Source organism: Carcharodon carcharias, chromosome 4 (assembly GCF_017639515.1).
Source record: "Carcharodon carcharias isolate sCarCar2 chromosome 4, sCarCar2.pri, whole genome shotgun sequence".
NCBI lineage: Eukaryota > Metazoa > Chordata > Chondrichthyes > Lamniformes > Lamnidae > Carcharodon > Carcharodon carcharias.
The window spans coordinates 76,595,069-76,615,912 of NC_054470.1; positions in this window are offsets into that span (position 1 = coordinate 76,595,069).

Here is a 20,844-nt window from a genome sequence, read left to right on the forward strand (position 1 = left end):
CTAGAGATGGCCAGAGACGTGTAGAGACCTAGGATGGAGCTAGCTCCATGCCTGTACACTCTATATGTATATTGTTATGAGTTGTTAATAAAGACTTGCTATTAATATACTCAAAGTCTACTTCATGGTGTCCAAAGCTGGAGTCTTCATGGTGGCAGTGGTGGGATCAAAAACCCTTATCCTCACAAGAATGCAGAAATACTAAGAAAAAGGAAACTTCAATGGATTCTGAACTATAAGTCCCAACTAAAGCTACAGGAGCGGAGAAAATTCACCAGGAATAAAAAGCTCCAGAGAGAGAAGAGCCTGGAAATGAAAAGGTAAGAGTTTTACTCCAGCATAAGAATCCATTGAGTTTTCCTTGGAAATCCAGCTGCAGCAAGCAGAGCTCAGAGCCTGCAAGCGTGAGATATTTGAAAAAAATCCAGGCCAGCCAGTCCTGAGGAAGCCCTTTTCATCTGTTCAGTCAAAAGTGCCAATTGAAAGAAACCCGTCGTTCATCCCAATCCCTGAATCTGAGTCTCAACATGTAGCTCCTGAGTTCAACAAAGAAAAAAAAATTATTTTTGTCTATTTCAGGTACCTTGCTCAATTTCCTAAACAACAAGCCTGCAATTCTTTTCTACACGACCTGACTCACAACACCATACTGCTGATTAAATTAAATCAGAAGACGATGTCCCACACAGTCATTGTGGAACCTTCTTCTTCAGGCCACCACCACCACCTGGAAGTTCCCCTTTAAGTCACACACCATCCTGGCTTGGAAATATATCGCCATTCCTTCACTGTCACTGGATCAAAATTCTGGAACTCCCTAACAGCACTGTGGGTGTACCTACACCACATGGACTGCAGAAGTCCAAGAAGGCAGCTCAGCACCACCTTCTCAAGGGCAACTAGGGATGGGCAATAAATGTTGGCCCAGCCAGCGAAGCTCACATCCTGTGAATGAATAAAAAATAAAGGCAGAAGCATGCCGCCATTTTGGAAAGCCCACCAAACATCAGAAAGCATGGGAAGATCCATTGTTCGGCAGTGAACTGCGATGCCACCTTGGAAGCCTGTATCACTTATAAAAAACTTCAAAGTGGATCACAATTCCACATTTCTAGCCCCACTGGGGTTCACCCATGGCCCAGATGAGTCACAGAATTGGGGTTTTTGGAGGAAAGGATTTTTAAAACACAGCGTTGCTACAGGCCTTTATAAAAAAATCAGAAGCAGTAAAGTCAATACACTTTACTTGCTTGGGCCAATTATGGATGACATCATTGCATGACAAAGTATCAATGAGTCATCTGCCATATTTAATGATGTTTTAAGATCATTTGTTGTTTATTTCAACCTGAGATCCAACAAAATATTGGAGGGAACCCAGTTTAATAAGAGTCCAACTGCACAGGGAACCTGTCGATTCCTTCATAAACAATCTCTAGAGACTGGCAGAGAGATGCGAATGGTGACTTAAAGCTTGAGTTCATCCGAGACAGAACTGTGGGACAGACCTCCTACAAGCTAAAGATAATCTTACCCTTGAAAGGCTTGCCAGCTAGTTAAACTGTCTGAGCTACGTGAACAACACAGGACCATCCTATGGGGGGAGAACACTTCATGGGGCAGAAGCCAACCCTCAGTCCACCATCTCAGGTCATAGAAACACAGGCACCATTTAAGTCAAGGAAAGCAATTCCTGAACCACCCAGCAGAGCGACCTTGCCAGCGCTGCAGTGTGAAGCACCCTCACAGGGAAGATCAGTGTCCTGTGGGTACTGCCCAGTGCTTCCATTACAACCGACAGGACACTTTGGTAAACTGTCAAGTCAAAACCCCAGCACCACACAGACACCCCAAAGGTAATCCACAAGGTCGAGACCGAAAACCCTGAAGAGACACAACCAAATTTCTTGGGTGATATCAGAGAATGTGGCTCTTCTTTTTGGAATGCTGACATCCGGGTAAATGGTCATTTTAAAAATTTTAAATTAGATTCAGGTGCCAGCGTGACCGTTCTGTCAGATGAGGAACCATGGCTCCAAGGCCTTTAGATTCGAATGACATCAACACTCCGCTGTACAGAGCAGGAGGAGTTGAACCCTGGTCAACGGCATGATGCTTGAACTACTGAGGCATAGTAACAAACCAATCTTTGAGCTGATGTACATTGTCCAGAATCAGCCTTTCTCTCTTCTGAGTGTAGCCCTCAATCTCCTCCAGTAGGCAGGAGATTTCAAGACTACCACTGTCGTTAGCCAGAACAGCATGGTCCTAAGTCCTCAAATACTAAAGAGCATTCAGACTCTGATTTCACTTGTGATCTCTCTTCTCTTTTTGTGCAGCAGGTTTGCCCATCATCATTCCAGATCCCGGAAAGTTCCCAGTGCTCAGACTAACCTATCGCACACAAGATAACTATAGCATCTCCAGTAGAAGTGATACCAGAGAAGGATTAACAGTCTGAGGAGCCTCTATCTCCAGCTATAACAATGGTACAGTTGGTAGACACACCAATCACTGTGCACACATGGCAACTTTAGGGGGTGGTGGTGTGTGTCAGCTTCACTTCTGACTTCTGAGCGGTCCGAATCGCTCCCACTCCCTGGGTTCCAGACCTTGGACTTATTTGGGGGTGACAAAGTGCAGCAGACAACTGGTTTTGGTACAAGAAAAAAAACTGGGGTTGTTGAAGTCACAAATGAACTTATAACATTAGGATTACACTGAGATTATACAGACCTACAAAGTACACTTGGTTAAGAATGGGGAACACATGGCATAATGAGGGAAAACACGATACTAATCCCCTTACTCATGTCCCACCCCCAAAACCTAACTAAATTGAACTAGGAGAGGTCAGGGATCATGCTCACCAACCAGGGTTCCTTGACAGTTCGAAATCCAGCCAGGTAAGCTGGTTGCAGTTTTGGGGTACACTCTTTGTGTCCTCTGGGGCCTGCCATCCCCACATGATCCTGGTCTGTGGAATCTGCGAAGGTTCTTCGGTTGAGTGGAGAACGCGGTTGTGGGTGGTCGATCTTATTGGAGGGCTGCGGTTGCGGCCTTGTTGTCTTCAGTTGAGCCTACCACCCTGTGCCCCTCGCCGTGATGTTGCCTGCGGGCCTGCAAGCCTCCAGATCTCCTCCCTCAGCTTGGCTCAGCTCCCTGGTTAAACGCTGCTTCAACTGCCCCAAAACTGCTCACTCGCCTGAATCAGCTTCACCTTTGTAACTGGTGGCCCAGTTATACTGCTTTTTTCGAATTTCTTATCTGAAACCATATCTTTTTCTGATTTGGGCTTCTTCAGGTGATTGTTGTTTCATTGTTTTGAATGGGCTCGCATGATGTCTATCATTGTCTTCCTGTCCCTGTAACTGGTTTTGAACTGAAAGCCATTGTATGGTGTATGTGGAGTATTGCTGGGTTCTCATATTTGCATTGATTGTCGCCTTCCTGCCTTAGTAGTTAGTTGCGATTATTTATGTAAGATTTTGATGGGCTTTAGTTTCAAGTAAAATGAAGTCTTTCTCTGGGTTGATTATTTTAAAGGGAAGAATGCATATTCTGTCTCCTCTTGTCCTAGGCTCCTGTCTGCAGGGTTCTACACTTAACCCAACAGTTGGGTCCTCTGCTATAAAATTCCAAAAGTCATATCTTTATTGATGATAAGAAAAATGTGGGAATTTTGAGAACCCTTCACAACTTCTAACCAGTGTGCCAAAACCACAAAGGCTGCTGGAAGCTCATAGCAGTCTCACAGCATCAACTAAAAAAAAGAGGTGAGCGTGCTACTTAATCTTCTTCTTGCCACAGGAATGCCTTTTCTCAGCCTCAGACAGCTTCCTGACAGCCTAAACAGAAAAAGAAGAAAAGTGACCGCCAAGCAGACAGGTACCATTTTCCTCAATCGTGCAAGAAACAATCAAGAATAACGACAACCATGCAATACCAAACTAGCCAAACCAACCAGACCAACATCAAGCAATGGGAGAAACAGATGTAACCATATCCAAATATCAGTCCAACCTCCAAGCCAACAACAAGAACCAGAACCACCAGAGCCTACCACTCTCCTGACAGAACAGGGAACGAGATATGGAACGGTTATAAAGCCTGAACGTCTAACTTCAAGGACTTGAAGGGGAGAAATAGGGTAGTGAAAATATTCTTAATGTTAATAATGTATTAAAGCAATAATGTTGCAATAGCATTAAGGTTCTAACAATAAGGTAAATGCACAACACTTAGAAAAATATAAGACTTGAAGGAAACTAAATGGTATAAGGACTCGGGGGAGGTATAGCAGTAGAGGCTGGTACATACAGGGTTAACGTGGGACTGAGTACAGCACCACTAATACAGTGATGTAAGAAGGCACATGACTTAGAGCCAGAGTCAGTCTAGAGATGGACAGAGAAGTGTAAAGACCTAGGATGGAATGAGATCCATACCTGTACCCTCTACTGTATATATGTATATACTTATGAGTTGTTAATAAAGGCTTGCTGTTATTATACTCAAGACTACGAAGCCCACTTCATGGTGTCTGAAGCAGGATTCTTTACTGGTCTCTCCCACAAGGGGAAGCATCTTTTCAACATCTACCCTGTCAAGCCCCCTCAGGATCTTATATGTTTCAATCAGATCAACTCTCATTCTTTACCACTTTAATGGATATAGGCCCAGACTGTTCAACCTTTCCTCAAAAGATAAACCCCATCCCTCCCCATCCAAAGGTATCAATTGAATGAATGTTCTCTGAATTGCTTCGATCACATTTATATCCTTTCATGAATAAAGATACCAGAACTGTACACCCAACTCTAGATGTGGTCTCACCAACACCCTATTTAATGGTAACAAAGCATTCCCATTTTTGTAAAAAGAGAAAATGCTGGAAAATCTCAGCAGGTCTGGCAGAATCTGTGCAGAGAGAAACAGAGTTAATGTTTCGAGTCTGTATGGCTATTCTTAAGAGCTAAAGAGAGGTGATGGATTTTATACTGTTTGAGAGGAGGTGGAGCAAAGTTGAAGGTCAGGGATAGGTGGGAGCTTAGGAGAAATTTGATAAAGATGTCATGGACACAGGCCAAAGGGAATGTTAATGGTAGTGTTAAAGCCTAAAGAAGGTGCTGATAGTGGCATAAAGGTAAGATAGCAGAATGTGTTAATAGTAGAACAAGAGTCAGTGTTCTGTGAAAGCACAACATAGAAATAAGTGAAAGATGGCCCTATGAGTGGTTGGGGGGTGGGGGGGGGGGGTGTGGGGGAGGTGGGGTGGGGGGAGGGTTGCTGCAAAAAAAAGGATAAAAAAACAAATAAATGAATAAAATTTTAAGTGGATTGAAAAAGGGGTAAAAATAGAGGAGCAAGTTCATGATCTGGAGTTGTTGAACTCAATGTTAAGTCCGGAAGGCTGTAAAGTGGCTAATCGGCAGATGAGGTGCTGTACCTCCAGTTTCCATTGGGCTTCACTGGAACATTGCAGCAGGCCAAGGATGGACATGCGGGCATGGGAGCAGGGCCGTATGTTGAAATGGCAAGTGATAGGGAGGTCTAGGCTTGTGGACTGAGCAAAGGTGTTCTGCAAAGCAGTCACCCAGCCTGTGATTAGTCTCCCTAATGTGGAGGATCAACGAATACAGTAGACCAAATTGAAGGAGGCACAAGTGAAGCGCTGTTTCACCTGAAAGGAAGTTTGAGCCCTTGGATGGTGAGGAGATAAAAAGGCAAGTGTTGCACCTTCTGCGATTGCATGGGAAGGTGTTGTGGGAAGGGGCTGAGGTATTGGTGGTGATGGAGTAGCAGACCAGGGTATCGCGGAGGGAATGGTCGTTGTGGAATGCTGATGGGGTGGTGGTGAGGGGATGATGTGTTTGGTGGTGGCATCATGCTGGAGTTGGAGGAAATGGCGAAGGATGATCTTTTGAATATGGACGTTACTGGGGTGAAAACTGAGGACAAGGGGGACCCTATCATGGTTCTGAGAAGAAGAGGAAGGGGTGAGAGCAGAGGTGCAGGATATGGGTCAGGCAAGGTTGACGGCCCTGTCAACCCAGGCCTTCCAGTCACTTGCCATTTCAAAACACCATCCTGCTCTCATGCACACATGTCCATCATTGCCTGCTGCAATGTTCCAGTAAAGCCCAAAGCAAATTAGAAGAACAGCACCTCATCTCCTCATTAGGTACTTTACAGCCGTCTGGATTTAACATTGAGTTCAACAATTTCAGACCATGAACTTTCTCTTCCACATTTACCCCTTCTTTAATCCAATCATATTTTAATTTTTAAAAATTTTATTGTGTTTATTTATGCATTTTTAAAATTTATTTATTTATCTTTTTACCCCAACCACCGCCCCCCCCTTCCCCCCCCCCCCCCCCCCCCCCCACTACACAGGGCCTTGTGCCACTTGTTTTTATGTTTTCTTTTCACAGAGCACAGACCCTTGTTCTGCTTTTAACACATTCTGCTAGCTTACCTTTATGTCACTATCTGCATCTTCTTTAGTCTTTAACACTACCATTAACAATCTCTTTGTCCTGCATCCATGACATCTTTGACAAATCTCTCCAGAGCTCCCACCTATCCCTGACCTTCTACTTTTCTTCACCTGCTCCACCCCTTCTTAAACAGTATAAATCCACCATATTTCTACTTTTTTATCTCGAAAGAAGAGTCATATGGACATTAACGCTGTTTTTCTCTCTCCACAGATGCTGCCAGACCTGCTGAGCTTTTCCAGAATTTTGTTTTTATTTCAGATTTCGATCATCCACAGTATCTTGCTTTTATCCCTACTTTTATATTCCATTCCCCTTGCAATAAACAATATTCCATTTGCCTTCCTAATCACTTCCTGTACCTACATACTAACTTTTCTGGTTTGTGTACCAGAACACCCAGATCCTTCTATGCCTCAGAGTTCTGGAATCTCTCTCCCTTTAAATAATATACTGCTTTTCTATTCTTGTCAAAGTAGACAAGTTCACATTTTCCCACATTATACGCCATCTGCCAAATTTTTGTTCACTCACTTAACCTATCTATGTCCCTTTGTAGGTTTGTTGTGTTCTCTGCACAACTTATTTTCTTACCTATCTTTGTGTCATCAGCAAATTTAGCAACCACACATTTAGTCTCTTTATCCAAGTCATTGATATAGATAGCTGAGGCCCCAGCACTGATCCCTGTGGCATTCCACTTGTCATATCTTACCAATCCAAAAAAGACCTATTTATGCCTACTTTCTACTTCCTGTTAGCTAACCAATCCTCTATCCATGCAAAATTGTTACCCCCTACACCATGAGCTCTTATTTTGCATAGTAACCTTAAATATTAATAGAACACTAAATATTAATATAGAATTGAGGAGATTAAATAGTAGAGATTTCTGAACTTGGTTTAGTGAAAACCCCGTATTGTAAAGAGAGTAATATAAAGCTCACTGTGCCTCAATTCACATTCTCAAGCAATCTGTGTTCACAAAATCCCACTACAATGGATTTTGAAAGTGGTCTGCACAGGAACAGCAATGGATTAGCAATCAAACAATTCACATTATTCTCTATACTAAGACAAAGTAACATTATAACAAATGTGTATGACTTCCATAACTAACAGTAGTTTAAATGTCAAACTCCTGGACAAATGACGCTATAAATAAACATTTGAATTATTAGGTTGAAAGCATGCCAATTATGAACGTTCCTTTTACAAATGCTTCATGACATGCTTATGCGTCAGTCCCAAGGTCTGTAAGTTTTAAGGTATGGAAGTCACACATTACCCAAAATAGATGGTTGAGAACTCATAAGTGATTTTAAGGTAGTTTATTAAAAAGCAACAGTTCAGACATGCATAAGCTAGATAGATAGGAAAGCAAACAATCTGTGAGAGTGGCTTCCTAGTCACAGGAGACGCAGAGTGTGTTGGCCTCTGTAGCTTGTGATGGCAGCATTCTGCTCAGTAGCCGAAGTGTTAGGAAGCTCTTCTCCCAGTCTTCTTCCATTTTCCCTTGTCTTCCTTCGTCTGAAGATCAGGCAGCTGCCTGACTAGGACAGCCCTCTGCCTCTGAGCACCCATTAATATACTTTATCTCTACAGGCTGGCTGCTTACACTATGTTAAACATTTGTTCAAATAACACTGGCCAATGACAGCAGGACAGGTACCTAAGATACCTTTTCATGTTGACTCAGACAGAATGACAAAATCCATGCACTTGGTCAATGCTACCAACACTACCCGTTGGCTATATGCTTAGCTAGGGGCCAGGTGACTTAAAGATAAGCAGTATATTTTTTTCTTTATTTTCTCATGGGATGTGCGTATCAATAGCAAAGCCAGCATTTGTTGCCCAACATTAATTGCCCTTGAACTGAACATTTCAGAGGATGGTTAAGTATCAACCACTTTGCTGTGGGTCTGGAATCATGTAGGCCAGCCTGGGTGAGGATGGCAGATTTCCTCCAAAGGGCATTAGTGAACCAGATGGGTCTTTACGACAATTGATGATAGTTTCATGGTCACCATTACTGAGGCTAACATTATGGGCAGGATGTTTACTTTGGCGGGTGGGCGCGTGCCTGACCTGACCAAGCATGAAATGACACACAATGACGTTGGCCGAGCATGCCGACGTCAATGCGCAGTCGTGCAATATTTCGGTTGGCGGGCATACGCCAGAGCCAGCAGCGCACCCGCTGACAATGAACAAGTCTATTAAAGCCACTAAGTTATCAATTGTGCTGAATTTTTCACTGCCCATTCAATCTAATGGTTGACAGGCAGGTGAAAAGACCAAGTGGCCTTTGCATTTTTTGGAAATCTCGTCCACAGGCGGGATGAGGTTTCCAAAATCAAATACAAATGAAATAAAAACTTTAATTTTTAATTAAAAACATGTCCCTGCTCATGTGACAGAGTCACATAAGGGGACATGTTTCATTAATTTTTTCTGTTGTTATTTTTTAAAACATCTCTTAGCTTCGTGCCTCAGGGAGATTATTCAACATTCTCTCCCGCGCATGTGCAAAGTTCACACTAGGCCTGCTCACCCTCCCCCCACTGCCCACAGAGGCAGCACTCAGTGTTGCTGCTTGCATATCACGCTGGGCATGCCTTAAATGGCCAGCCTGCTTAATAACACAGAGCGCTGCCGATTGCAGGCGGCGGTCAGCTTCCAAGGGCAAAATTCTGCCCTATATTCCAGATTAACTGGATTTAAATCCCACCAACTGCCATGTTGGGATTTGAACCCATGTCCCCAGAGTATTAGTCTGGGCTGCTGGATTATTAGTCTAATGAAATCACTACCATGCTATTATCTCCACCAGGCAGATGGAAGGAATCACTTAAAAGGAGAGAAGTAGCTGCGATAAGTGCTGAGGTTTTCTGATGCTGAAGGTCCTGATCTGTTGCAGGAGACAGATGAAGTGACACCCACTTTAATGTGGGCCCATCAGACATCAACTCAGGTGGCAGTGTTTGTACCGTGATGCCAGGAGCTTAGCACCTAGTACATGGCTTCAATGCTGAAAGAATTTCTATAGCTTCTCTAAAGTTGTTAAGATAAAAATACTGCTTTCCTACTTTCTGCTCACACCGTAACCTCCAATCTCACCACTCACAGTGCTCCCCCTTTAGCTTCCATTCAATCTTCGAGAATTAATGTACCACGCTTCACTGCACTTCCTTCTCCTCACATTAGTGTGGGTCACTTATACTTAACCTTAATTCTCTACCCTTTACATCTGACACAATATGCACAAGCTGCCCCAGGCATATTCTCGAACCAATTCACAAGTTGTCACCAACCCATTCTTTCCTTGTTCATAGGTCATGCATAACCTGCACCAGGAGGCTGCCAATGGAGGAAACCAATCCCACTCGCTCACGCTCTCATCCCACCCCTATACCCTATAGACCCTACTGGCAATCACAGGGGGAAAACCTATCATAACTAGCAATACTGGAAGAGGCATTGCACAGAATTTCTCTGCACATTATTCTCTTTTCTTCTTCTGACTTCTACATACCAAGATACATTTACTAGTCACTTGTCTCTCTCTGCGCTCACTTCATGCCACAAACTGAACTTTGTCGATCTTTTTAATTTCAGGTACTGCCGAAGTGAAAATAGACGTTAGCATTCCTGATAATATGGCATTACTCTCAAACTCCAGCTGAGGTACTGTCACCACATGTACCTTAGAGGCCAGGTTATAGGAATAGTCTTCACATGATAAATCACTGGATCCAAGTGCACAGGAACTAAAGCAGGGGGTATAGATGCTACAGGTGGCAGCTTGCTGGAAGTGATGTTGCACATTAGATGAGCTGCAAGGATTACAGTTGCTGATTTTGAGCACCCAGCCTATCAAAGGAAGCTCGTAGGCATGCATCAGCAAATGTTTGATGGGCAACCTGACAGCGAGATTGTGCTTTACGGGCAGAACTTAATGTTAACAATGGGGTCTCGCCATCAGCTGGAGAACCAGTGGGAGCCAATATTGCCTCCATTGGGGAAGGCCCACCAGAATATCAGGCATTTAATGGGCCAGCCCAGGCCTTTCCTGGAATTTAGGATCCCAGGGGTAGAACTCCCACCCCATGACACCCCCCTCGCCATGTCCCCACTAAAACCGCCGGCAATTCAGAGTCAGACATCTTTCTATTACTTGTGTATTGTACCCACCAAAGGCCTAGAATCCAAGAGGGACCCAGATGCAGGTCAATGAGACCGAGATGTGGTTGTGGGCAGGGGGTCACTGGCTGTTGGTGAGAGGGTTTGGAAGAAATATAACAGGCAGTTCAAAGCAGGCCTCCACTCTTCCTGATGCTGGGTCCATTGATCAGGCACTGAATGCCTTTGAATGAGGGAATCCCCCACCCAACCCAGAAGCGCACAGATAAACTTTACAGAATTTGTTTCTCGGGCTCCCTGTGTGACGACTACCCTGCTCACTGTTGGTTTAATATCAGCAGTCATGGGAGAAGGTGATTAAGAGGGCATTAACACCAGAAGGAAAAACCAGTAAAAACTGAGAAATAAGAATACTGGTCCAAACTGGTCTTGAACACCTTAAAATGGAACTCCAGTAAAAACTGGGAAGTAAGAGTACTGGCCTGAACCGTTTCTTCCTTCTGGGACATCTGGGCAGAAAGGCTGTACATGATCCTTCACACCCCGGACTGCATTACGCAAAGGCGAGAAGGCAGCAGGATCCCAACCTGGACTCCCATGTGATTAAATTCCCCCCCCACCTCCAAACATACTGTAGCTTTGGGGCATTAAATTCCACCCATGTCACAGAGCATGGAGAAGTTGAGGTCCAACTTGGTATAGTCCCATTATGCACCCCAAGCTAGACTGATGTAATGAAATAAAAACAGAAAATGCTTGAAAAGCTCAGCAGGTCAGGCAGCATTTGTGGAGAAAGAAACAGAGATAATGAGCTGAATTTTCCCAGAATTGTACTAAGTGCGATGGTGTGCGGGTAAAATAGAGTCCTACCTGCCGATGAAAATGGCAGGTTTTCATGCAGGACTTCCTGAGCCTGCCGCATTATATATTCAATCCTGTGAACCACAATGTTTCCATGGCAGGCGTGCTCCCATTTGCCTGCTCGCCATCACATGGATGTTGCATCACGCCGGCTGCCATCTTTAAATGGCAGCTGCCAGCAAAGTGCTCATCGCCACCAGCTCACCACTGCTGCCCGGGAGACATGGCCAGCAAAGGCAAAAACACTGCTGCCCCCCACTTTAAAGACGGGTCCCTCAGGTAACTGCTGGATGCCACGGAGGCCTGTCAAAATGTGCTCTAACCCCGCTCTGGCAGCAGGATGGGTAGCAATGTCACCAACCCGGCTTGGGAGGCGGTGACAGTGGTGGTCAGCGCCAATGCTCTTTAGAAGTGGGCAGCCACCGAGTGCCGCAAAAGGATGAACGATCTCCTCCATTCTGCCAGGGTAAGTCACTCTTTTCATCACTCCCAACTCTCACACTCACAAACCCATCACACATCCACAGGGCCCTCACTCACTGTCAGTGCAAAGGACATCACCATTCACTATTTCACACTCGCTGTCATTGTCCACATCCCATTCATGGGACCACTCACCACCCACACAGGCCAGGCATATTTATCATCTGGCCTGGCAGGCGTCCTGACATACTCTCCCCATCTCTATTTGTTCAGGACAAACTGGCACACAACAGGAGGGAAAGGCTGCAGACTGGTGGAGGGATGCCAGAATTCAAAGTTATCACAGAATTTGAAAACAGAGCCATACAGCTGGCCAGTGAGGATCTGGACCAGTCCAGTGCTGATGGTGAGGTCGATGCTGATCTACCAAGTGAAGGTCCAGCAGTGCAACATCCATCAGACAACCATGCTGTGAGTTAAAAACAAAAACTTTCGCTTGCTGTTGTGTCCTCTTTCATAGGCCACTGCCATGCACTAATTATCTCCCCTTGCTTTCGCAGGCACATCTGGGAAGCAGCAGACTGAGCCCATGACCCATGGGTGGAGGAACATTTGAAGAAACCTTTGAAGGTGAATCTGAAGGCACCCTCCCTGAAATCCCGTCACAGCGCTCACCCACACCCTCCACCAGCGCAGAGACACACACCTCGGTGGCACCTAACTTTAGAGTAGCCTCGGGACCACCATCTGGTAAGCACATCGCACATTCTGATCCACAGCAGGTGGAGGCAGGGACTCCCCAAGTCCTTGGCACTCGGGGGACTGCTGGAGGCCAAAACGTTGCTGAGCCTGAGTAAGATGACAAGCCTCTGGACTCTGTCATGACACAGTTGCTGGAGCTGCAAAGGCAAGCTCGGGAACATCAGGAAGGGATGGCCGATGCACTTCTCAAATTACAAGGCATGATGGAGGAGCCCATCTGTCTTCAAGCTGAGGCGATAGCGCTGGCATGCCAAAGCACCGAGTTCAACACTGGCAGGATGGCGGCTACAATGGAGGCCTTGGTCCACGAAGTTATTCTTTCACTTCTGCATGGGTTTAACTCCATTGCTGATCTTGGTCTCCAACAGGGTGTACGAGAGGTGGGTGCTGGGCAGCTTGATCTCGCTCCAGCTACCTGTTTCGCTCACAGAGTCAGACAGGGGCCTGAGGGCACCTATGTAGAGGAGGATCAGCAACTGCACACTCTGGGGCCATCCACCCAGGTTACTCTAGGAGTGCCCAGCCCATCTGACTCCCCTCTTCCTGTGACCTCCACAGTTCCAGACCCATAGGCCGAGGAGGGTGCCACTGCCACACAGCAGGACCCTGAAAGCAGGACGGGGTCCTCCAAGTCTCGGCTCTCTAGAGGATGCCTGCCGAAGTCATCACAGATAGGGTGTCACAGTCAGCAGGCTGCCTCCACCTCCACTGTGGATGTCCGGGGAGCACCAAGACAGGGTTAGGACAGTTAAGGAGAGTTAGTTGCATAGTCTGGGCAGGGGTGTTAATCACTTGTACATAATAATCACTATTGTCAATAAACTCCCAAGATTGTCCCCCTGCTAGTGGCTCCTTGTTCTGATGAGCAGTGTTCTTGTCACTCAGATGTGAAACCTTGCTGTACAAGTTAAAAGGCAGGTGACTCAGTCCTGGGACTTTTCCCTATGCTCTGTGCAGCCTTCAGACCACAGTGATGGTCCAGCATCACACTCCCTGGAAACATTACTAATGCCTGTACCTTAGCTGTGCTGGTCATTGCTGCCAGAATGTAGTGGACAGTCACCATAGAGTTCTCTCATATCCTCTGTGTGCTCTCAGCACCTTTAAGGTGAGGCTGCCACACATCACACCAGGGTCTGTGACCAATGATGATGTACACCAGCTCCTGAAGCGCTGAGGTGCCGAAGGTGGACACAGCATCAGATGCATCTAAACTTTCATGGCTGTGTCTCTGAGATGGTCCTGATCATGGAGCGCAAGCGAGCTGCCCTCAGCCAGACAGGATTCAGATATTCTCAGAGGCTATGGAGTGTCCTCACTGCATGTTGTCATCACCCTCCTGCAATCGAGTGACTATTAGGGCCTCCACTGCATCTCCATGACAGGAGCATTCTCACAGAGGTTATTGGCACTGAGATAAGCCAGACTGGAATCAACCATTCACAACCGCGATGTGAGGATCTATGGGGACACATCACTGCATGTCGTTATGATCCTCCACAAATCTACCAGCTATGAGGGCCTCCCGAGTGTGCCTGCCTCATCTAGCCAGAGTGAGAGCCTCATGAAGTCCACTGAGTGTAGTGATGGAGACCTGAACACCACATGAGTGCAGTCAATCGCACCCTGCACTTGTGGGAAACCTGAGATCAGGGTGAATCCAATGGCCCTTCCATCCCAGCTGTCCAGAGCCTGGGCAAAATTCACAAAGGCCGGAATCTTCGGGTTGGTGAGTGGGGGCAGGGCCTGCTTGCCAACGTGTAAAATGCCGCACAGTGACGTTGGGCATGCGTCCTGACGTCACTGCGCCATCACTCAGCTCTTCATACTTTGGAAAAAATTTCCAAAAAATTCATAGACGTGCCCCAGCTCATGTGACATTGTCACATGAGGGGACATCTTAATTTTTTCTTTCCTTCATTTAATTTTTTAAATATCAGACAGATCTCCCTGTGGCAGCTCTGTGCCTCAGGGAGATTTCTGTGCTTTTCATGCGCATGCGTGAAAGACAGCAGGCCCCGACTCAGACTTCACCCCCCCGCCTGCACAGGGAGCGCTCAGCACTTCCGGGTGTGCGTCACACTAGGCGGGCCTTAATTGGTCCGCCCATGTAAAATGGCGGCCCGCAACCATACATGGGCGGCGATCGGCAGCGCACTTGCTTGTGCCCTTTCACGCCCAACCCCCACCCGATGGGGAGAAAATTCTCCCCAAAGTTGTGTGCCATGGAGAAGATGGTATCCGTGACCTCATGGATGCATTTGTGGGTGGTGGATTGTGAAATCCCATAGAGGTCACCTGTAGAGCCCTGAAAGGAGCCACTGGCATAGAAATTGAGCACCATGGTCACTTTCACAGCCACTGGCAGTGGATGCCCTCCATGTCCACTTGGCACCAAGTCCTACAGTAAGTGGCAGATGTGAGCCACCAGGTCCCTAGACATGTGCAGTCGTTGGCGACACTGATTCTTAGTCATCTGCAGGAATAGCAGGCAGTGTCTATAGACCCTGGGTGTCACTAGATGCCGACCAGCCTTGGCTCGCTGTCGCTCCTGGGTAGCGTGTGCAGGAGCCCCTGCTGCCCCTTATTCACGAGGTTGCTGCTCCTGCCTTCGTGCAGCCAGGACCTTCAGTCGCTCTGTCCTCTGTCTTCTACAGTCTTTGTAGGCCATCAGGCATACAGCTAGGTCACAGGATCCATGATCCTGACGCGGTCCTCCTGCAGCATGAAAGAGAGAGAGAGACGTGGTTATCATGGCTGTACTTAGCACCTTTCCTGGCTCTGTATGACCTCCCTTTAATGCTTCCCGGAGAGTGCTGGTCACACCTCAGAAGGCCAGAGATGAGTGCGCTGCATGGCTGCTCTGTCAACATGCGACATGGGGAACACTGGTCCAAACCGGGATCCTAAGATTGCAAGGGGCTGTGAGTACCTGCAGCAGTGGCTGCTACATGACCAATGTTGACGAGGAGATTGTACAACATGTACAGTCCAACTGCTCTGCGGTCCAATACAGTGGTGGTGGACTTGAAGTCTGTGCTGGGGGGCATGGAGGTCGGTGCGGGAGGGTAATGTGTGGAGCCTTGGTGGCCCTTTGGTGCCTCTGCGTTGCTTGGATGGGTGGGCAGGCTAGGAGCCTGACTGTGGCTGTGCCTGATCTGTCTTAGTTGCAGGGGCATGGTCACTTTATACAGGTGTTCCTAACGCGTGGCCATTTCCCTTACCTACCATGTCCCCCACCTTGATTGACTGTGCACGGGATGCAGCGCCAGGGCAGCACTTGCCCACCCACCCCCAACCCCCCCTCTCAGCAGTCACCTCCGAGATTGGCCAGCACTTGCTCCTAGACACTCCCCTCAGCAGTCGCCTGGGGGCCCAGGCATCAGTTTCCCCCACCCCCCAGCGGTCCTGAGGCCTGTAAACAATGGGTGAGCTGTGAAGAACGCTGATGCTCACTCACCTCAGTTCCCCCAAAGTGAAAGCCGCCAAGTACATGTCGCCTGTGAGTTGTTATGAAACATATCAGCGTGCTTTCCCGCTGACGTGGACGGACGATATGGGGTGGGGGTTCTAAGAGCCTGGTGGGAAGGCCTTTTAATTATATGCTGGTGTATTACAATTAGCTTCCTGCTGACTGATGGCGGGAAATGCGGCCTGCCGTTGGCGGACTGAGCAGAAGATCGCGACCTGCCTTCACGCCATCGTGAGGTGGGTCCCACCATATTTTCGCACCATCTATCACGCCCGCCACCAGTAGGCTCGGAAAATCCGCTCAACATTTCCCAGATACTGCCTGACCCACTGAGTATTTCTAGAATTTTCTGTCTTTATTTCAGATTTCCAGTTTCCACGGTATTCTGCTTTTATACTGACTATTGAGCTGCTTATGCCAATATGGCGGGTAGTGCATTTCCAACATGTAATGTGTGCACACTTCCTGCTTGCCATATTGGAAACTTAACAGATTGTTTAGCACCTGAGAATGGGTTGCTGGATAATCGAATTTCTGGGCTATCACCTTATGACTTTTAATTTAAAAAAAGGATGAAAATAAGAATTTTCTTTAAAAAAAAAGTTATTTGGGCAGAATATTGCGCTCATCGGGCCGGCGTGCTCCGGACCTGAATGAGCGTAAAATGATGCACGATGCCGTCGGGTGAGCATCCCGATGTTATTGTGCACTTGCGATGTGACAGAGTCACATGAAGGGACATGTTTTCTTAACATTTTAAAATCCTTTATTTTTCATTTTTAAATTTTCAGCCCCTTCAGGTGGCTCTGTGCCCCAGGGAGCTTTCATTGCGCGAACTTGCACGGTCTCCCTCCTCCCACCTCAATCCAGGCAGCACTGTGCGCTGCAGCGCATGTTTCATGCTGTGCGGGCCTTAATTGGCCAGCAAGCGTGAAATCGCAGTCAGGGCCTGATCTCTGGCAGTGGTTGCTTTCATTGCTGCTCCCACTCGCCCCACCAAGTCTGCCCGACGAGGGAAAAGTCTTGGCCAAAGTGTTTTGCTACAATAATTGTTGGGACACAGAGTATAACATCATTTAATATGGAATTTAATGTAGTTGAAAAGGAAGAACATGAAAAGATGCGGAAAAGAACAAGGAATTGAAATTCGAGTGGAAAACCTGCAAAGGCCCAATAAAGCGATCATCTCCTTCCAAGTTAAATTTATGTAAGGATGCTTGACATAAAGATAACAGGGATATTACAGCACCAGAACCAAAACAAATTTAACCTTTTTTCTAATGAATGTCTTACACTATGATTTTTATATCACACAGAATAATCAGTATTAAAGCTTTGAACACAGAACTTACATGACTCAATAGTTGGCTCACTTGGGCCAACAATGTTAATGAGTTATTTAGTTTTGCTTACTTGTGGGGTAAGTAATATAATTAATGGATTAACACCAGGGATTCTGGATGTATTTACATTGGCTTTCAAACTGGGGCTTTTGAGTATCACAAGACTATTTTGTGCATTCGCTTCAGGCAAGATTTTTTTTTGGTTAGAAAATTCAACATTCTTCTATCTAGTAGAGAAAGGATTTGATAAACATTTCCCAAATGAAGTGCAGCTTATTTAATATTGCTGTAGATTAATTGTTTGAAAGTTTGTTCAGTTGCATAGACCTGCATTTCAAACATTCATACAGAATTGATATAAGATGGAATAAAGTATTAATATTTTCATAGCTGCATATGTTTCATAGTGAATTTTGCCATAAATTACATTCTCAATCTCTGCTCAAAACGTTAGATTATATAACTCTTTAAAGCCTGCTTGAATATTCCATGCAAGAATACACCATGGGCCAAGAGGCTCTCAAAGTAGACCTTCCAAATGGAGTTGAGGCAGGTAACAAGGGAGCTCAATTCCTGAAGTTGGTCCTGAAGAACTTGTAATAGTGTTGGAAGAGGTTTAATGACTTCACACAGTTATAAAGGTCAGTGAATGCATCCACACATGACATCACATATCCACTACATCACCAGCCTCTCACACTGTTATTGCACCACAGCTCCATCACTCATCCAGCAGCATTGTCTGGCCCTCAGAACTCACTTCCAACATTCAGATACTCCACCTCACCCTCATATATCTTTCACTGATGCCAGCCACATACCCACCCCACTCTGCCTCCACATACCTTCATGCGCCCACACAACCATAGTGCAACGCAATCACTAACACTCTTCACTCTCTCTCCTACATGACAAAATTCCCCATAATAGAAGGGAACAGAGAACCCACAGGTGCCAGGAACACCTTCATCCATGAGAGACACTTAATATGGTGGGCCTTCCCCAAAGGAGGCAATGTCGGACCCTCACTGGCTCTCAAGCTGGCATGGGAGAACCATGTTGCCTGAATTAAACTCCACCCAATGTTTCAGGCCGATGACCCCCCATTGGAGAATAGAATTTCAATTTACTCACTCTCTTCATCTGTCAGCCCTCTCATCCCCAGGAATCAATTCAGTGGACCTTTGCTGCATCACTTCAAAGGCAAGATCCCTTCCGTAAGTAAGAAGTCTGAAACTGCAGTTTTCCAGATATGTTCTCACCAATGTCCTATATAATTACAGCAAGACTTCCTTGTTCTTATACCCCCAACGCCCTCGCAATAAAGGCTAACATATCATTCACCTTTTTAACTAATTGTTGCACCAAAATGTTAACTTTCTGTTATTTGTATACAACACTGAATAACAACATGTACTTGTTTCATACTTATTAAAATAATTCTGGTTTTTCTATCTTGCTATCAAAGTAGGTGATTTAACCTTTTCTCACATTATATTCCATCTTCCACCATCTAGCCCAATTATCTCACCATGTATCTCTTTGCAGCTCTTTGTATCCTCCTCATAGCTTACTTTTCCAATTAGCTTTGTACCATTATCAAATGTGGGTATATTGCACTCAGTCTCCTCATCTTAGCCATTGATATAGGCTGTTAATATCTGAGGCTCAAGCAGTAAACCTTCAGTACCCAACTAGTAACAGCCTGCCAATCCAAAAAAATGTTCCATTTATTCCTACTCTCTGTTTTTTGTCTGATAACTAATCCTCAGTCCATGCTACTATATTAGTCCCAATCTGATGAGCCACATGTTGTGAAGTACACTTTTGTGTCACTTATCAGAAGCCATCTGAAAATCAAAATATACGACATTCTTTGGTTCCCTCTTATCCATCCTATCAATTATACCCTCTAAAATCTTGAACAGGTTTGCCGGAAACAATTTCCCTCCCATAAATCTGTCATCTCTACATAGTCATATTGGCCTGCATTTTGTGGTTCTACTAATGACAAACACTGAAACATTGGATGCTATAATGGTACAGCAACCCCTGCTGAGCAATTCCAGCTTCTCTGGTCATGTCGCATAACTGAATTCCCTCAACCCTGCTCTCATTCTGGTAAATCATCACTTAGCCATCTCCAAAGCTTAATATCACTTCTAAAGTGTGGCACCCAGAATGTGCTAGGTGACGTCTAACCAGTGGTTTATAAAGGCTTACCAAAATGTACTTGCATTTGTATCCTTTGCCCCTACTTATATGGCCAAGGATCTGATATCCTTTCTCACCAGCCTTCTCAACTTGTCCTGTCACATTCAAATATTTGTCAATGTGAATCCCAGACCTGTTTCTGCATCTCCTTTAACACTTTTCCATTGAATTAGCTCTGCCACTGAAGGGATGGAGGAATGTTTTTGTGCCTGTTAGTCTGTTTGCTTATTTATCTGTAAAAAATATACCTCAGAATCTAATGGATGGATTTCAACGCAATTTGGTACACAGATAGGGAATGGTCCAAGGAAGAACTGATGTATTTTGGTGAAGATCCAGATCCAGATCCAGATCTTGGACTTTTTTTAAAAGACAGGTTATCTATTATTGATAAGGAAAAATGATTTTTTTTGAATGGTGTGAGTTTTTTCATTTAGAATGTTGTTGATTGTTTTAAAATATTGTAGGTTTTATCAGCTGCTGTGGTAAAAATTTTCACAGCTGTCAAAATATAAGCAGAGTTTTCAGAACAGCTTGTTGGGTGTGGATTGACCTGAAGCCTCCTCAGTGAGATGGAAACTCTTGACAAAAATATTTCTTTTTACAGATTTGTAGTTACAGAGCATCAGCCAGGCAGGGAAAAATTGCAAAGAAGAGATGAGTAATTGTGATAACATTGAGGTAACACAGCATGGTGGAGACAAAAACAGAATTACCTGGAAAAACTCAGCAGGTTTTTCCAGGTAATTCTGTTTTTGTTTTGGATTTCCAGCATCCGCAGTTTTTTTGTTTTTAACAGCATGGTGGAGTATGGGCTCTACTGAGTGCCCTCTACATTTGCTTAGAAGTGTAACATCATACAGAATTTAATGCCCCAGCACCCCAACACAGAGTTGAATTAGAGGCAGGGGAGTTCCTTTTGATTAGGTAGGATGGAGCAGGGTGGGGGCCACGTTGCCCTCCCACCTCCCCCAATCAAGCTTATGGCAGGAAGGGTGGAGGAGTGCCTTCCTGCTTAGAGGCCAATTGAGCCCCTGGAGTAGCTGCTTAAGGGGCTCAACCCCCCAACACTCGTGTTTACCAACAACAGGCCGGGAACTCACCACGTGGGGAGGCTACC